General features: G+C 40.0%; 1 long non-coding RNA gene across 1 annotated transcript; it reads right to left on the bottom strand.

The window, feature by feature from the left end:
- Positions 1-3123: 3123 nt before the first annotated feature.
- LOC102451984 (uncharacterized) lies at positions 3124-13242 on the bottom strand. Its single transcript, XR_332142.4, has 4 exons — positions 11915-13242; positions 11012-11046; positions 9194-9320; positions 3124-6329 (listed from the first exon to the last, which is right to left on the bottom strand). It is a non-coding gene; the product is annotated as an uncharacterized LOC102451984 (long non-coding RNA).
- Between the last annotated feature and the right edge of the window lie 1690 nt (positions 13243-14932).

Here is a 14932-nt window from a genome sequence, read left to right as displayed (position 1 = left end):
GGGGATAGTGTGAGGGTCACTTAAGTGCTGTTTGTAAATTGCAATGAGAGCCTGGGATGAAAGACACCAAATACCTCAGTACTGTTACCAATAAGCAACTTTGTTCAAATATCAAAATATGTATTTACGAAGGAAAGAACTCTATTAATATTTCCTGTTTCACTTGGCTTCTAAATCTGCCTCTAAAAAGATCAAAACTCCAACAGCGGCTGCAAGACATCCTCAGAGTGCCTACAGAACAATGGCTCCGCATTGCTAATTAATGCTAGCTGTTATTATAAACAATGCATGTTAATAGTGTAAATGTAAACAACACTTTATCTAGAAGTCAACGTTGCAGAGACAGTGCCTGTCACATCTCAATAGGATACCCATCGAGGGCAAAGCCCTCTTGGCATTTTTAGGAATTATCATTCACCCACTCAGTGTGGGGAATGTGATTCAGTTTAAGTCATTTCTCCCCAACAAACTGAAAGGGCCCTTCCAGATGTTTGGTAACACATCAGCACAACTTAGCACAATGTAATGAAATTCCCCCAATCTAGGTCAGACATTACCTAATTGATAAGGTGGTCGCTATGGGCCTCAGCAGCGCCGCTTCCAATATGTGTGACACACAATCAGTCTCTGTTCCCTGTCGCTATGACATCATTCTGACAGACCCCTCCCGTGCATCACGCTGGCTGCAAACTTCCTTTCCATCAGAGATAAACACGACTGGAGTCAAACTCTCTCATTAATAAAAAAATACAACTCTCAGCAGCCTCCACCCTTTAGCAGATATTTCCTGCCCATATTATTTGTCCGAATTCCTGAACAATTCCTCCCTCTAGGCCTTTCTAATATTGCATCAAGAGCAGCTGCAGTCTGTCGGGGCCTGCGGGAGCTTAGACTTGTGGCACCAGACTTTCAGTGTCAATACAGTCATACATGAAGCAAAATGCAGGACAATGTAGCACTTTAAAGACTAACAAGATGGTTTATTAGATGATGAGCTTTCGTGGGCCAGACCCACTTCCTCAGATCTTTAAAGTGCTACATTGTCCTGCATTTTGCTTCAGCTACCCCAGACTAACACGGCTACATCTCTATCACTAGTCATACATGAGGCATTGAAGGGTTCCCCTGATCTTGCTCTTTGTTTGTTTGTTTGTTTGTTTGTTAGTGGCTGCATTCGAACAGTGAAAATAAGGTAATCTGTTCCTTGCTTATAACATAGTTATAATTTCAATTGAGGGAGCCTTGGGAATAATAGGAAAAAGAGAGATAGAAAACCAAAGAAGTCCAAGTTACCAGCAGCTGAGGATGAATTGTATATTGATGGCACCAGCACAGCATTGTTGTACAGGCACATTGAGGGTACAGGGACATGAAGAGAGACCCTCTCTCAAAGCACAGGCTTAACCCTCACTGAGCATGCTCAGAAGAAGTACTGTTTCCTGAAAGGACATCCAGGCAAGCACAAGATAATTTGTTCCTGATTCTTATCTCTCTTATACTAGTGTTAATCCAAAGCAACCTCACTGGAATCAGTGGAGTTACACTAGTGTCAAATGAGATCGGAATTGTCCCCTGGACAGAGATCTCAGTTACGTGGTAGAAGTCTGCTGTAATTTTGATTTATAATTATATAACCAATGTCTGAATCTGGGCTTTCATTTCACATTCAATTCAGTTAGACAAATAGTGGTACAAGTTGCATATGGGCATAAATGGGCACAAATTGGGTATAGCAAGAAAAGCACAAACCCGCATTACATCTTCCCATTAGTTGGGTTCCCGTCTATATCCCCAACTGACTTCTGTCCCCCATGTAACTTACAGCGATTTAAATCGCCTCAGAAGCCCATTCATTGTTGAGATACTGGCATCATGGAGAGGGTAGGTGCAAATCCCTCACTTTAGTCTGAATCCACAATGCTCTTTATTCCCACAAAGCAATGGAGATTCAAGTCAGTGACCTGCATACGCTGTGCATAGGAATACGGGAAATGCTATGTTTCTGAGCCTAAAAAAAACCCACCAGCTAACAGAGGTTAATGTTGAATTTATAATTATGCTTATTCATGTGGAGCCTTACACAGAAGTTTGTGATGTTCAATTAATTGCTCTGTCAGCTGAACATTTTGAAGCCCACCATTTTGCACCTTTTTGTCTCCACGATTTGGTTGCTGGAATGGTCCAGTTCTTTTGTTCACTGGAATGGGGTAGGATGAGGGGTGGGGATGCTGATAATGTTTACAGGACAGGCACTTCATTATTTTATTGAGTCATTTTAATGAAAGAAAAACTGGGTCAGCAGTTTGTAGTTCATGTACAGTGAATGGTGTCTGTTTTCATGAAACAGGACCTCATCTACCGATCCCACCCAGGGCAGCACTGCAAAAGGAAATAGTCTGGCTCTTACATGATTACAAGGCTCCCTAAAATGGAAGTGCTCGGAGGGAAGGCTCCATGTATGCTTACACTTTAAATCACTTGACATTGCTTTCTTCCATCCCAGGAACACAGGAAAGAAGAAATACAAACAAAATTTGATTTTCATATCTTACTCACTTGAAGGGAACATGGCAACAATTCCACAGAGGATAAACATCCCCCTGCCTAATCTTCCCACTCCTTAGGACAGTTTGTTGAAATTAGTGAAAGGATGCAGACGTTGCACAGACAGCTTGATAAGAGTTATAAGCACTAGTTTGTTATTATTAAAGAGAGGGAGCATAACTTTGCTGTCTCCAATGATTTTAAAAACACAACATTCCCTCTTATAGCTATCTCTCTACCTACTATATTTACATTATATGTGTGCGTGGAGGGGGGGGGGTTTATGTCTATATGGTGAATAAATGCCATTCTACTTCATGATGTTTTGTCTGTTGTCTACACTGAAGAATGCAACAATGTAAAACACAAGATCAAAATTACAATACTTTATGCATATCACCTTAGCCCGATACACAAATAATACAGCTTTCTGATGAGTAGGTTAGTGTGGTTTAATATTGATGTTGCTCAAATACCAATAAAGAAAAAGACACCGAATATAAAAGTTTATTTAGCAGCACTAAAGATTCAAACACAGCTTTACCATATGGATGGTTTAGTCTTGGTTTTGTTCAGGTAAAGTAATTGCAGGCATCAAATATAAAATGAATGATGTTTATTTAACAATTGAATTAAGGTACTAGCTTAAAAGAACAAACTATAAGATACTCCTTAAATATTATGAATAGTGACTGCCAAGCTTTGGCTAAAGAAATTCAGTATATATTGGAAGTGTTGCATTCCAGTGGGGGTTGCATGCATGTAATTGACTGGATGATCAAGATTCTGGGGCCAAATTCAGTGCGTGATGTAAGTGAAGGTGTAAATTTTACATGCACTGTCAGTGTATGATCTTCGGAGAAAAGAACTGTCTTTTGTTCTGTGTTTGCACAGAACCTAATGTAGCGGGATCCTAGCTCAGGACAAGGACTTCTAAATCCTATGGTAATACAAATAATAAATGACCACAATAATAGTACACATCAGGTAGAAAAAAGTGTAAGTGGTGATGCCATTTGACTTGCAATGATTTGGAGTTTGTACACCAACCAAAGTGAGTGAAAGTGACAGGCTGAGAGGATGGCAAGGCGTTAGGTGGAAAAGCAACTAACAAGAGGGTGTAAGATAAAAGCAGATTCTCCCTTACCTGGTCTGATCCCCTCCTGACAGTTGCTTTTCTGCTACATTCTCTTTTCCACCCATTGGAATATCAATTGCACTTATTTTGCCACATCCACTGAATGTGGTATTCATTCAAATTATATTACTCTACCACTAAAACTTGTTCTCTGACCAACCTACATGACATGGAACTTGCACAACCATTACCACAGATACTGAATCTGTCCCAATTTGTTAAAATGTCTTAGGCTCAGGGTGTGTCTACATGGCAGCGAAAGCCCAGGGTTAGGTAGAACTCAAGTTAGCAGACCCTGGATTTGTTAACCGAGGCCATGAGTGTCTATACTCATTGGCTACCGTAGGTTAGGAATATTGGAGTTATCAGCCTGGGGCACTAATGTCTACATTGCATTATGTGCCACAGAGTTCAACTCATATCCTAGACTTCCTAGTGCCCTCCCAAAATGTGGCCATCCTAGCCCTTGTTTTCGGTGCAGCGTGGGAGAATGCCTGTCAACCAAACCTGATTGTTCAGAGAACAATGAAAATCAGCCCATTGGCTTGTGACACTTTTGACAGATTTTCAGAACAGGAACATAGCAATGGGGCTATGTCTACACTGCAGCGCAACAGGGTTTGAACGCTGGGTTTTGACTCAGAGGTAGACCCTCCACCCCTCTAAAATCCTGAGACCCTGATCTAAGCCCTAGGATAGTACAATTTGGGTAGAGCCAGAAGAAGGATTAAATCTGACAGAGTTTGAACTCTGGATTTAAAAAAACTAAAACAAATTAACAGTAGCAAGTCTCAGAACCCAGGCCAAATGATTTGGGTTTGTAAGCTCTGTCCCCTGTAAACTGAGTGCTTGAGTGGCCACTCAGGAGAAAATCAGATCCCACCCAGCTGATTAGCAGAGTGCCCACATGGCACTCCATGAATCTGATGAAGTGGTTCTGACCCATGAAAGCTTATGCCGAAATACATATTAGTCTTTAAGGTGCCACAGGATCCTCATTGTTTTATGGAATTTGGAGTTCTGATTGAATTTATACAGACACTTACATTTATGAAAGGCTGAAAAAGCATCATTAATGTGCTATATATAGCTATGTAATAGTTACTATATCTTTAAATGTCTATGACTCTTCTAGAAAAAAACTACCATTTTGAATCCCCGTTCCATTGCATAATGTTGAAGAGTGAGACAATACAATCTTTCTGTCATGGAGACTTTGGGCTTGTTTCCTATAGTCACAATAATTTTATGTCACTATGACCACACTGAAACTAATGTAACATCATGGAGAAAAAGGGTCTCTTCATTTATTGTTGATTTTCTTTAATATGAAATAAAAATAATCTAGGCTGAAAATACAAATTTGGTTCTGCCTGTATGAACACACAGAATAAGTAAGGTCACCCAAACAATCTTAATTTTGTATAAGGAACATTGGGTTACCTTGTTATCCAGCAACAAATTTCAGATCTACATTTGAATCTGAAATATTCAAATCCTTAGGGTGTGTAAATCAAGGATTCTAGCTTGGGCCTCTCTATAATTCATAGTTCTTTGATATAGTATAAAGTATTGGTTCCACACAAGTGAACATTGTTGACTTACATCCATGTTCAATTATTTTATTTTGCAATCTTCTGATGAAGTCAATCATTCTTCAGTATAAAGAGAAGAGTAATTCACAATAACCTTTTTATTACATACCATGCTATGACAGCCACATTTGTAATCTTGATGTAATACTTAAAATAATCAAAATAGTTATGCAGAAAAATTGATTGGTTGATGAAATACCTTTATCACAGTCCACTTCCTGGTCTAACATTATCACGTTTTGTGGGCTTTGAAGGTACGAGTTTATAATTAAATATCTGACGCTAAATAAATAAATAAATAAATAAGAATCCTTCCCCACATTCCATCTTTTTACGAAAATCAGACTTGGAAAAGCAAGCTTTAAAGAACACTGACCTGATGAATCTTGCATAATTAGCACACTCTCACATGAAAATGCTTTCTAGTTCTGCAAATAATAGTCAATTTCCCTGGAGGTTCCCTTTGCACCTTTTCATTACATTGTCTTAGACAGTTAATAGCTTTTGGAGGGTATGGCTATTGTACAAAGATACAAATACATACAAACATTTTTATGGTGTATGGTTATAACCAGTGAACATGGTTTCAGGAAGATGATATTTCAAGAGATTAATAATTACAGCAGGGGAAATAATAAAAAAAGAGAGTCCTTGTAACTACAGAACAGACTTATGAACTTACATTTTTAAAAAAGTGACTAGTGATTCTGGATGCTCAAAACCTCTGAAAAGTCATACCCCTTTACCAGGTCTTCAGTTAGGCACCCAAAATTACTAGTCACTCTTTCAAAATATAAGCCATGGGTTCCAGTTATGGTAATGGATCCTCTTGTGGATCATTCATGTAAGGATCTTTCTGTACAATACTGGAGGATGGGTTGGAGTCACCCCCCATTGGCTCTGCAATGGATGGAAGTCTGCAGAGTTCAAGAAGGAAGAAAGGTTGGGTTATGCAGGATGCTGCTCTCCAAGGTATCATCGCCTCCAGACATTATACTGCTCAGTGTTTTTTTCTTATTGATGTGTCCATTGATCCCCATCCACGTCAGATCCTGATGCAAACATTCACTTATCAGTAGAATAATATTTAATAGCAATCACTAATGTATTTTAAAAGCATATTCCTAAAAAAAACCCTCCCTCTCCTTTTTAAGTGTTAAAGTTGTCATGACTATGAAGATATTCTCTTTCACAGTTGCAAAACACAAACACCAAAGTTGCCACAAATCTCCCTCAATTCACACTGTTTCAGTTCTACATGAACATCCCTCTTGTCTTCAACTGATGTAAGTTTCCTGAAATGCAAGGATGACCAAGAGATGAAACAGTCATTTTCCATATAATGGAAGGTAAGATTCTGATCTGAGGAGCATCAACATTGATAAGGAGTAACTCCATTCTGGAGAGCAGAACCATGGCCCAAATGTATATCGCTAGCTGGGCAAAAAAGGAAAGGCGCTTTATGTAACAGCCAAAGGAAAGATAGGCAAACAGGTGCTTGGAAAGAAATAGCTGAACTTTCTCACCCACTTCCAATCCTTTATCCAACATTAAAAACATTGTTTAGGAAGAGCAGATATGCTTGTCAAAATTTTGTGACTTGGACTAAGGCAGTGTCAAGGACTCCATTTTGAGAAGGGGGGCTGCAGCTGTGTGTATGTGGACACAGCTTGCTCTTTTCCTCATTCCCCTGGCTGTCAGGGAGTGAAGGGAAAGTACACGTCTTGCGTGCATTCCTCTTACTCCCAGTTGGTCAGGGAAGGGAGAAGAGGAGTAAGTCATGCAATCCGTGTTCTTTCCCCTCATGCCGTGATAGTCAAGAAAACGTGAAGAAGAGCAAGCAGCATCCTGGTACGCATGGCCAGAATGACATCTTTGGCCAGTGGAATGGGACTTGACTTGATTAGGAGAACTAATTGGATGTAAGTGGAAGTACAGCAAGAGAAGAATGGAAAAAGCTTCCAAAAAACCAAATGCCAGCTTCCATGATGAATACGGCTGCTTCCCTTGTTATTTTCTGCTTTTCTGTGTTACTAGGTACAACCCAGCAAAAATCATATAAAAATGGAGCTCCCATCACTCTCATGGTACATGGCTTGTAAATCTTTTAGAACAACAGAGACGAATGGGAAAATGAGGGATATATTGAAACATCAAAGACATACAGTTACTTTAGAGAGATAATTACTCCCTATGGTCACACACTACAGTAGCAAAAAAACCAAACAAACATCATTCTGGGATATATTAGCAGGTGTGCTGAAAGCAAGACACAAGAAGTAATTCTTCCACTTAACTAAGCACTGGAAGGCTTCAGGTGGATTACTGTGTCCAGTTCTGGGCACCATACTACAGAAAAGATGTGGAAAAACTCAAGAGAGCAATAACAATTATTAAAGGTCTAGAAAAGATGGCCTATGAAGAAAGATTGAAAATATTGGGTTTGTTTAGTCTGCAGAAGAGACAACAGAAGGTACATGAAAAAAGTCTTCTAGTATATAAAAGATTATAATAAAGAGGAGACAATTAAATTGTTCTGCTTAGCCACTGAGAACAGGACGAGAAGCAATGGGCTTAAATTGCAAAAGAGAGATTTAGGTTAGACATCAGGAAATCTTCCTAATTGTCAGGGTAATTAAGCACTGGAACAAATTACCTAGGGATGTTGTGGAATCTCTATCTCTGGAGGTTTTTAAGAACAGGTTAGACAAACACTGGTCAGGGAGATAATACTTAGTCCTGCCTCAGTACTTACTGAGGGCCCTTGCAGTCCTACTTTTCTCTGACTCCGTGATAGAAAAAAAATCACATCAATTCCATCTGAGTTCTATAATCACAGTAACTTATCCTGTCACTCTGGCATTCAGAAGGCTGCTGTACATTAGTAAGTCTGCATTCTGTTGTTCCATGTATAGAGGTTTAGAAACAGAAGGCCACATCCTATGAACAGCCATAATTTTTACCAAGAAGAATCACTTGTTGACTGAGATCGAGGGTTCCCATTCAAGATGGCCACTTCATCTTGAAAGATTCCTTACAACATTTTGGCTCCTTAGAGTTAACAATGTGCGCTACTGTGTATTTAGCTGTGACATTCTGCGTGACTTTCCAGACCAGAAAAAAGAGCTCAGTGTAGCTCAATAGCCTGACTCTATCACCAACAGATAGGGGCCCAATTAAATATATTACCTCACCCACCAGGTCTCTCTCAGGGTATGTCTAGACTGCATCCCTCTGTTGGCAAAAGGATGCAGATAGGCAGGTTGACATTGCAAATGAGTCAGGGATTTAAATATCCTGTGCCTAATTTGCATAAAATGGCCGCTGTGTTTTGTCGACTCAGCACTTTGTCTGCAAAAAGCGGCAGTCTAGAGAGGGATCTGTCGAGAAAGAAAGGCTTTTTCCACAGATCCCTTATGCCTCCTGCAAGGAGGTTTACAGGATCTGTCAAAAAAGGCTTTCTTTCTCGACAGATCCTCCTCTAGACTGCCCCTTTTTGCCAACAAAGTCCTGAGTTGGAAAAACGTGGTGGCCATTTTTATGCAAATTAGGCATGGATATTTAAATCCCTGCCTCATTTGCAATGTCGACCTGCCTAATCTGCATCCCTCTTCTGACAGAGGGATGCAGTCTAGACATACCCCCATAGTACTAACATGATGGCTCATAGAGTTTGCAGGAACAAACCCTTCCTCTTCTGCTTTTTCGTCCCAAGAGCATACTCTCCACTTGCTCTCTAGTCCCAGTACAGAGAAAAATTAAATCTAAAGTGAGGATTTCAATTTGTGTCAGTAAGGTGGCTATCCATCAACAAAATGATTTTTGTTACACTAGCTTAATTTTCCCCACGTTGTTATAATTTCCAAAAATAATTCAAACAGGTTAATAGATAAGCATTTATAAATTAAAATCATACCTCCTAGTGTGAAGTAATTTAGGATCAACATGTCTTCTTTTTCTGACTACTTCATTCTGATTTTCCATTCTCCTATTTATTTTCCCTCATTTTTCCACCATAATTTATTCCTCCTTTTTCATAAATTCTGTAAATGCATGACTTATATTAGTGTGTTTTTTAAAACGGAATATTGAGTTATACAATCCATATTATATTAATGTTTATCATTTAAGATAAAATCACATAGAAATAAATATATTTAATTAAAATACTCTAATTTACATCAATACCAAAGGAAATTAGACACGGTATAAGTCAAATTAATACCAACCATATTGATAATATCAGTTTTTCAAAGGTAGTGCATTGAACTTTTAAAGAGCTATGTTACACCTATTATGTCCAAAGGTAGCTAACCACACATGTCTATATTTAAATTCCATTTATTTATAAATGTATTCTACATATTGACATAAGAATTTTAATTCCTATACACAATTCCATATGACATTTATAAAAAGATCTACATTTGCCACAGTTAACCCATTGTGATTCTTCTTTGAAATACAGCCTTAGTAATAAAAATGGTAAAAAAGGGGAGACATTTCATATAAATGTTAATGTAACTTTCCCGTTTTTTTAAATATCACAAATCAAATTTGACAAATTTTAAAACATTAAAATTTTTAAGTCTCTACAGAAATATAACAAAAAAAAAAAATTTGTTTAAGTTGCTCCTGGATTTTCCCCTATCAAAATGAGAATTTTTGATGAAAATTTTCACACAGAATTTTGAAACTGAAAAAAAGTTGCCAGCCTTACTTTCCATTTAATCTGTGGAGATTAACCAAAGTCTGGTACACTGAAAGTGATGGGTAGTTTGAATACACATTACCAAATGGAGATATTCATAGAGTCAAAAATGACATTTGTGTTTGTATAGGAGCACTACCTATTTTCATGCTATATTTCCCATGTCCTTAACAAGTGTTAGTTTGTACATCTTATTGATCAGTTCCATTGGAAACTTGCTACACCAAACAGCTACCGCTCCTTCGGGAACAAGCTACCTCCCCAGACCTCAGTGACATCCAGGATCTCTGTACCAGACTAGGAAGGGGCCCTCTTCTTCTGCCCCTGGCCAGGGGCTTCAGAGCTGGCTGCCAGTTTGCTTGCTGCCCTGGGGGGCTTGGTGGGAGCATTGGGGTCACTCCTGGCTGCACTGAAGGGTGTTGCTCTGTGGCACAGGACTGGCAGGGCCGTTGCGGTGCAACAAGCACTGTCCCTTCTGTCTGCATCTTTAAAGACTTCAGGGGAAGGGAAAGCATAGAGTTTTGAGGGATGTGGACAGAGTGGCCATGAGAGTAGCTGTCAGCCTTAGAGGCCAATTATTTCAGAAGGAGAACAGCTGCACCTTCTATACTCACCCTATTCCTCGTGAAATGAGGTGGTACAATTTCAGAATAAGAAGCCTGTTATTTTGAAATAATTCTGAAATAACGGGCTTGCTGTGTGGATGCCCACCTTGTTATTTCGAAATAACGCTGTAGTGTAGACATACCCTAAGAGATGAATAGTAGAATAATGTGTTAAATGCCAAGCTCCGCTATAATGAATATGTGTTGATGCTGCTCATATTGTTGAAAAGACATGTTCTAAAAATGAATGTGAAACAAGGGAAGAGGAAACATGATCATGAATGAGTGCACAAACTAGCTTTGATATACATGGTTTCTAAAAGCTGCTGTGGGAACTGCTGAGCCAGAAGTCTAAAAGGATTTTGTATTCAAATCCATGCTGGGGCACAGAGATCATTCTGAACTCGATGACATTTACCTGACATCTGATGCTTTCAAAGTGTTCTTTTAGGCCTAAGATGAGTCAGAAGAAAAACAGAAATGGAAAAAGTCAGCTTCTTATCACAAAAAAAAGATTGTGCAAACATTATCAGTGTTGCTTTCCAAAAGTTCCTATCTTCTGCAAAGGATCTGCCCCTACACTTAACTGAAGAGGTCACTGCTTTATTTCAACCTGTAGGGAAAAGCGGTGTATGAATCTAAAGATGAGAAAATCTGCTGTCGCATATTTGGGAATTACTCAGACCTTCTTCTAACTGTGAGGAGGCAGAAACCATAAAGATATAGCGTTCTGTATTTGCAAGTTCTGAATGAACTCAACCATTTGAATTCTATGTGCAGCAGTAGTCTCTTCACTCAGGATGCTTTGATAGATTCTAATTCATCCTAATTAGGTAGCCATTCCAGTTAAACGAAGTTCACCAAAACAATATTTCTGCCACATATCTTTGCAACTCAGTTCATCCAACTTAATCATGATTACATTTATGAACCAGATATTACTGCACAAAACTGATTATCTTGCAATACAATACCAATTTAATGCTAATATGAATATTTTGATCTTTTAAAGAGCAAAACATTAATATGGATTTCCTTTCTTGATGCCATTGTGTGAGACAAGTAGAGAATAAAACCCACCAGCATCTTGTAACCTGAATCACCACATTAACCTCTTTAAATCTAATTAGCAAGGCTTTATAGTCTAGCATCATCGCAACAGTCCTCTTGAGCAATTGCAATTGTCCTTTAGTGGAACAAAAATACTAATTCAACCTAAGGGGAAACCATAATTGGCTCCTTGTGGTTTGTCCTATGAAAATGGCTTTTCTGATGATCCAAATCTTACTTAAGTGGGTTCAACTGTATTCTCAACTGATACCTCTAAGAGGCTCTGTTCTTGCTGACTGCTCATTATCCAAAATTAGTTCTCACTTCAGTCATCATCATCATGTCTGGCAAAGTGGAAATTGGACCAGCTTTCAAGAGCCTTTGACATTTTAGCCCTCTGTGAAATCCACGTTCTTCACCGGATGTGGAGGCCCAGAAATTTCTGCAGGCAAAAGTAAAGCAAGTTGTCACTGGAAGATGATGGAAGCCCTTGACCACCTGGTAACAATGATGTGACAGGATGTTTCTTGTAAGGCTATTTATCATTCTGGGGTAGTTAGCCAAGATTTTGTAATATCTAGTGCCCTGTAGCTAGGGTTGCCAACCCCCTCAGTTTTGCTGGGAGAATCAGGCTCCCAGAATCAGGCTCTATTTCCCAGAGGCTACTGCAGCCAGTCCAGGAGATTCTTAGCAACTAGAAGTCCAGCAGCACAGCAAGGGTATCACAGGCTTCCTGTCTAGCCTGGCCCAGTACCACACTGCTCCTGAAAGTGGTCAGCACGTCCCTGCAACTCCCTAAATCTCACCCCAAGCACTGACTCTGCAGCTCCCATTGTTCAGGCACTACAGCCAATGAGAGCTACAGGGACAGGGACAGCACTCAGAGCCATGTCTCCCCAGGGGTCACAGGGACTTTCAGGCCACTTTCAAGAGCAGCACGGGGCCAGAGAAAGCAGGGAGCCTGCCTTAGCCCTGCTGGGACAATGACTGGGAGCCATCCGAAGTAAGCTTCACCTGGCCAAATCCAGCAGCCTGCACAGTCTCCCACACCCCAGTTCCCTAGTCCTATCTGACATTCGAAACTCCCTCCCATACTCTAACCTCTTGCCCCAGCCCTGAGCCCACTTCCACACCCAAATTCCCTTCCAGAACCTGTAATGCCTCTTGGTCCCCAATCCTCTACCCCAGGTTCATCCTGGAGACACCCCCCCCCACACACACACACACTCCAAACTCCTGAGCTGCAGCCCAGAGTTTGCACCCCATCCCATATCCCAATGCGCTGCCCCAGTCTGGTGAAAGTGAGTGAGGATAAGGAAAGCAAGTGACAGAGGGAGGAGAGATGGAGTGAGCAGGGTGGGGTCTCAGGAAAGGGGTTGGGCATGGGGTGTGGCAGGGCTGTTCTGGCACTTTGAATGGAGAAAGTGGGGGCCCACAAGACACCTTAAAATACCTTGCCTCTATAGGCTTCTACTTAAAAACTCCCCAAGGTTATAGATTCTCTGGCCTTTGGAGATAGGCTGCCACCATCAAGTGAATTAAGAAAACCCCTGAAAGCCAGGAAGAAACACTTGAACTTCTTCTCAAGGGGTACCCCAAACTCTTTTGCCACAAGAGAGCTTGAATCCCTTCCTCCCTTCCCCCCCCTCACCCCCCCCCTCCCCCGGAAACAGAGTGTGCAGAGTGTGTCACTGAGAGCTGATCTCTCAGGAGAGGCATGCACACACAGACCTCCTGTTACTTTTCAGGACACAAGAATCAAATCATCGCCATTAAAAAAGATGATTTTATTAACAAAACAAAACAAAAAGATATACTTGGTTGCTAGGTGTTACAGAACAACGGAGCAGATTAAAACAAAGAAAAAATGGCTGTTTTTCGCACAGCTTAGGTATAGTGAGTGAGGGGAGGGAGACTCGTGGATTTTATGCAGAGAAGTTTAACCAAACACAAAACAAAAAAAATTACCCTGATCACAACTAAACATACATTCCTCTCTGTGCTCATGATCTGTACTGATCCATACTTCAAGGCCCAGTTCATTCCCATACCCAATATTTCTTGTAGGCATGGTAATTCTGTTTGGTTACTTCATCTCAGCTTCCTTCAGCCCTAACTTAGAACTCACACAAAGGAACAGCAGTTAAGTATCTATATTAATTTACATTTCAATAGTCTTTCCCATTGGCTTTCCTGGCTTTCTGCCAACACCCTCTAGCTACCTGAGTTTAACCCTTTAGTCACTGGGTGCTGGCCAGCACTCCTCCTATTCATCACAGGGTGGAACAAGGATGTTTGGGTTTGTGTGATTGGACAGTTGGCAACCCTACCTGCAGCTTTTGCACAAATCAAATTCCCATTGACCTTACTGGGAGCTTGACAGAAATAAAATTGTAGAAATGGCCTCTTCATACAAACAAACAATCTGCCTATGATTGAAAAACAAACCCCGCTGATGGTTCTTAGAGCATGACAGCCAAGTTCAAGTCTTAGACATCTGTACAAATGGGTTTTGTTAGGAATACGGTAAGACCTTTCCCAGTCAAGTGAAAGCCCAAGCCAAAATGAACTGAACAACTAAGGTAAAAATGTTTTACCTTATCAAAATGAAACATTTCAAAATTTTTGAAATGAAGCATTTTAACAGTATTAAAACAAACAATTCACCATTAGTAAAATGAAGTGATTGGAATGGTCCCAAATTTAATTTTTTTTAATTTCTCTTTCACATCAAATTTGGAAATTTGGCTTTTTGTTCTGATTCAGAACAAAATTTGTTTTCAAAATGTCAGTTTACTGCAGAAAGGAAATTCAAGGTTCTAACCAGCCCTGTAAATGCTAATGGATAACAAATACTTGCTCTCTAAGTAAAGTGTGTGTACTTTTCACTTTTGTGCACTACATAAAATGGGCCTTCATTTTTTCACCCACAATTTTGCAGCTTGTTTCTGTGTCTAATGTGGGACAGTTTTACAAACACAATTATTTGCATGTGAAATTTAGGATCCAATTATCAAATTTACAGCTTCTGTCTGTGTCTAATGCATCTGTGTAGAGAAGTAGAGAAGAGTAAGACCATGTTAACACTGTTTCATGGTTCTAAATATGAGAGGGGTGAATATGAGTTTTACTGCATTAGCAGAAGCAGTGCTAGCATGTCTGCTCCGTGTGCTGGGAAGCATGCTCCCAGCTGCAGTGTACAAAAACCCTCTGAGGTACAAAACCCACTGGTGCTGCCACTATGGGCAAAGGGCTTTTGCACTGCTCATTTCTCAGGGCTAGGCCTAAA

The sequence above is a fragment of the Pelodiscus sinensis genome, chromosome 2, assembly GCF_052426305.1.
Source record: "Pelodiscus sinensis isolate ZL-2025 chromosome 2, ASM5242630v1, whole genome shotgun sequence".
NCBI lineage: Eukaryota > Metazoa > Chordata > Testudines > Trionychidae > Pelodiscus > Pelodiscus sinensis.
This window is presented reverse-complemented; position numbering and strand designations above follow the sequence as displayed.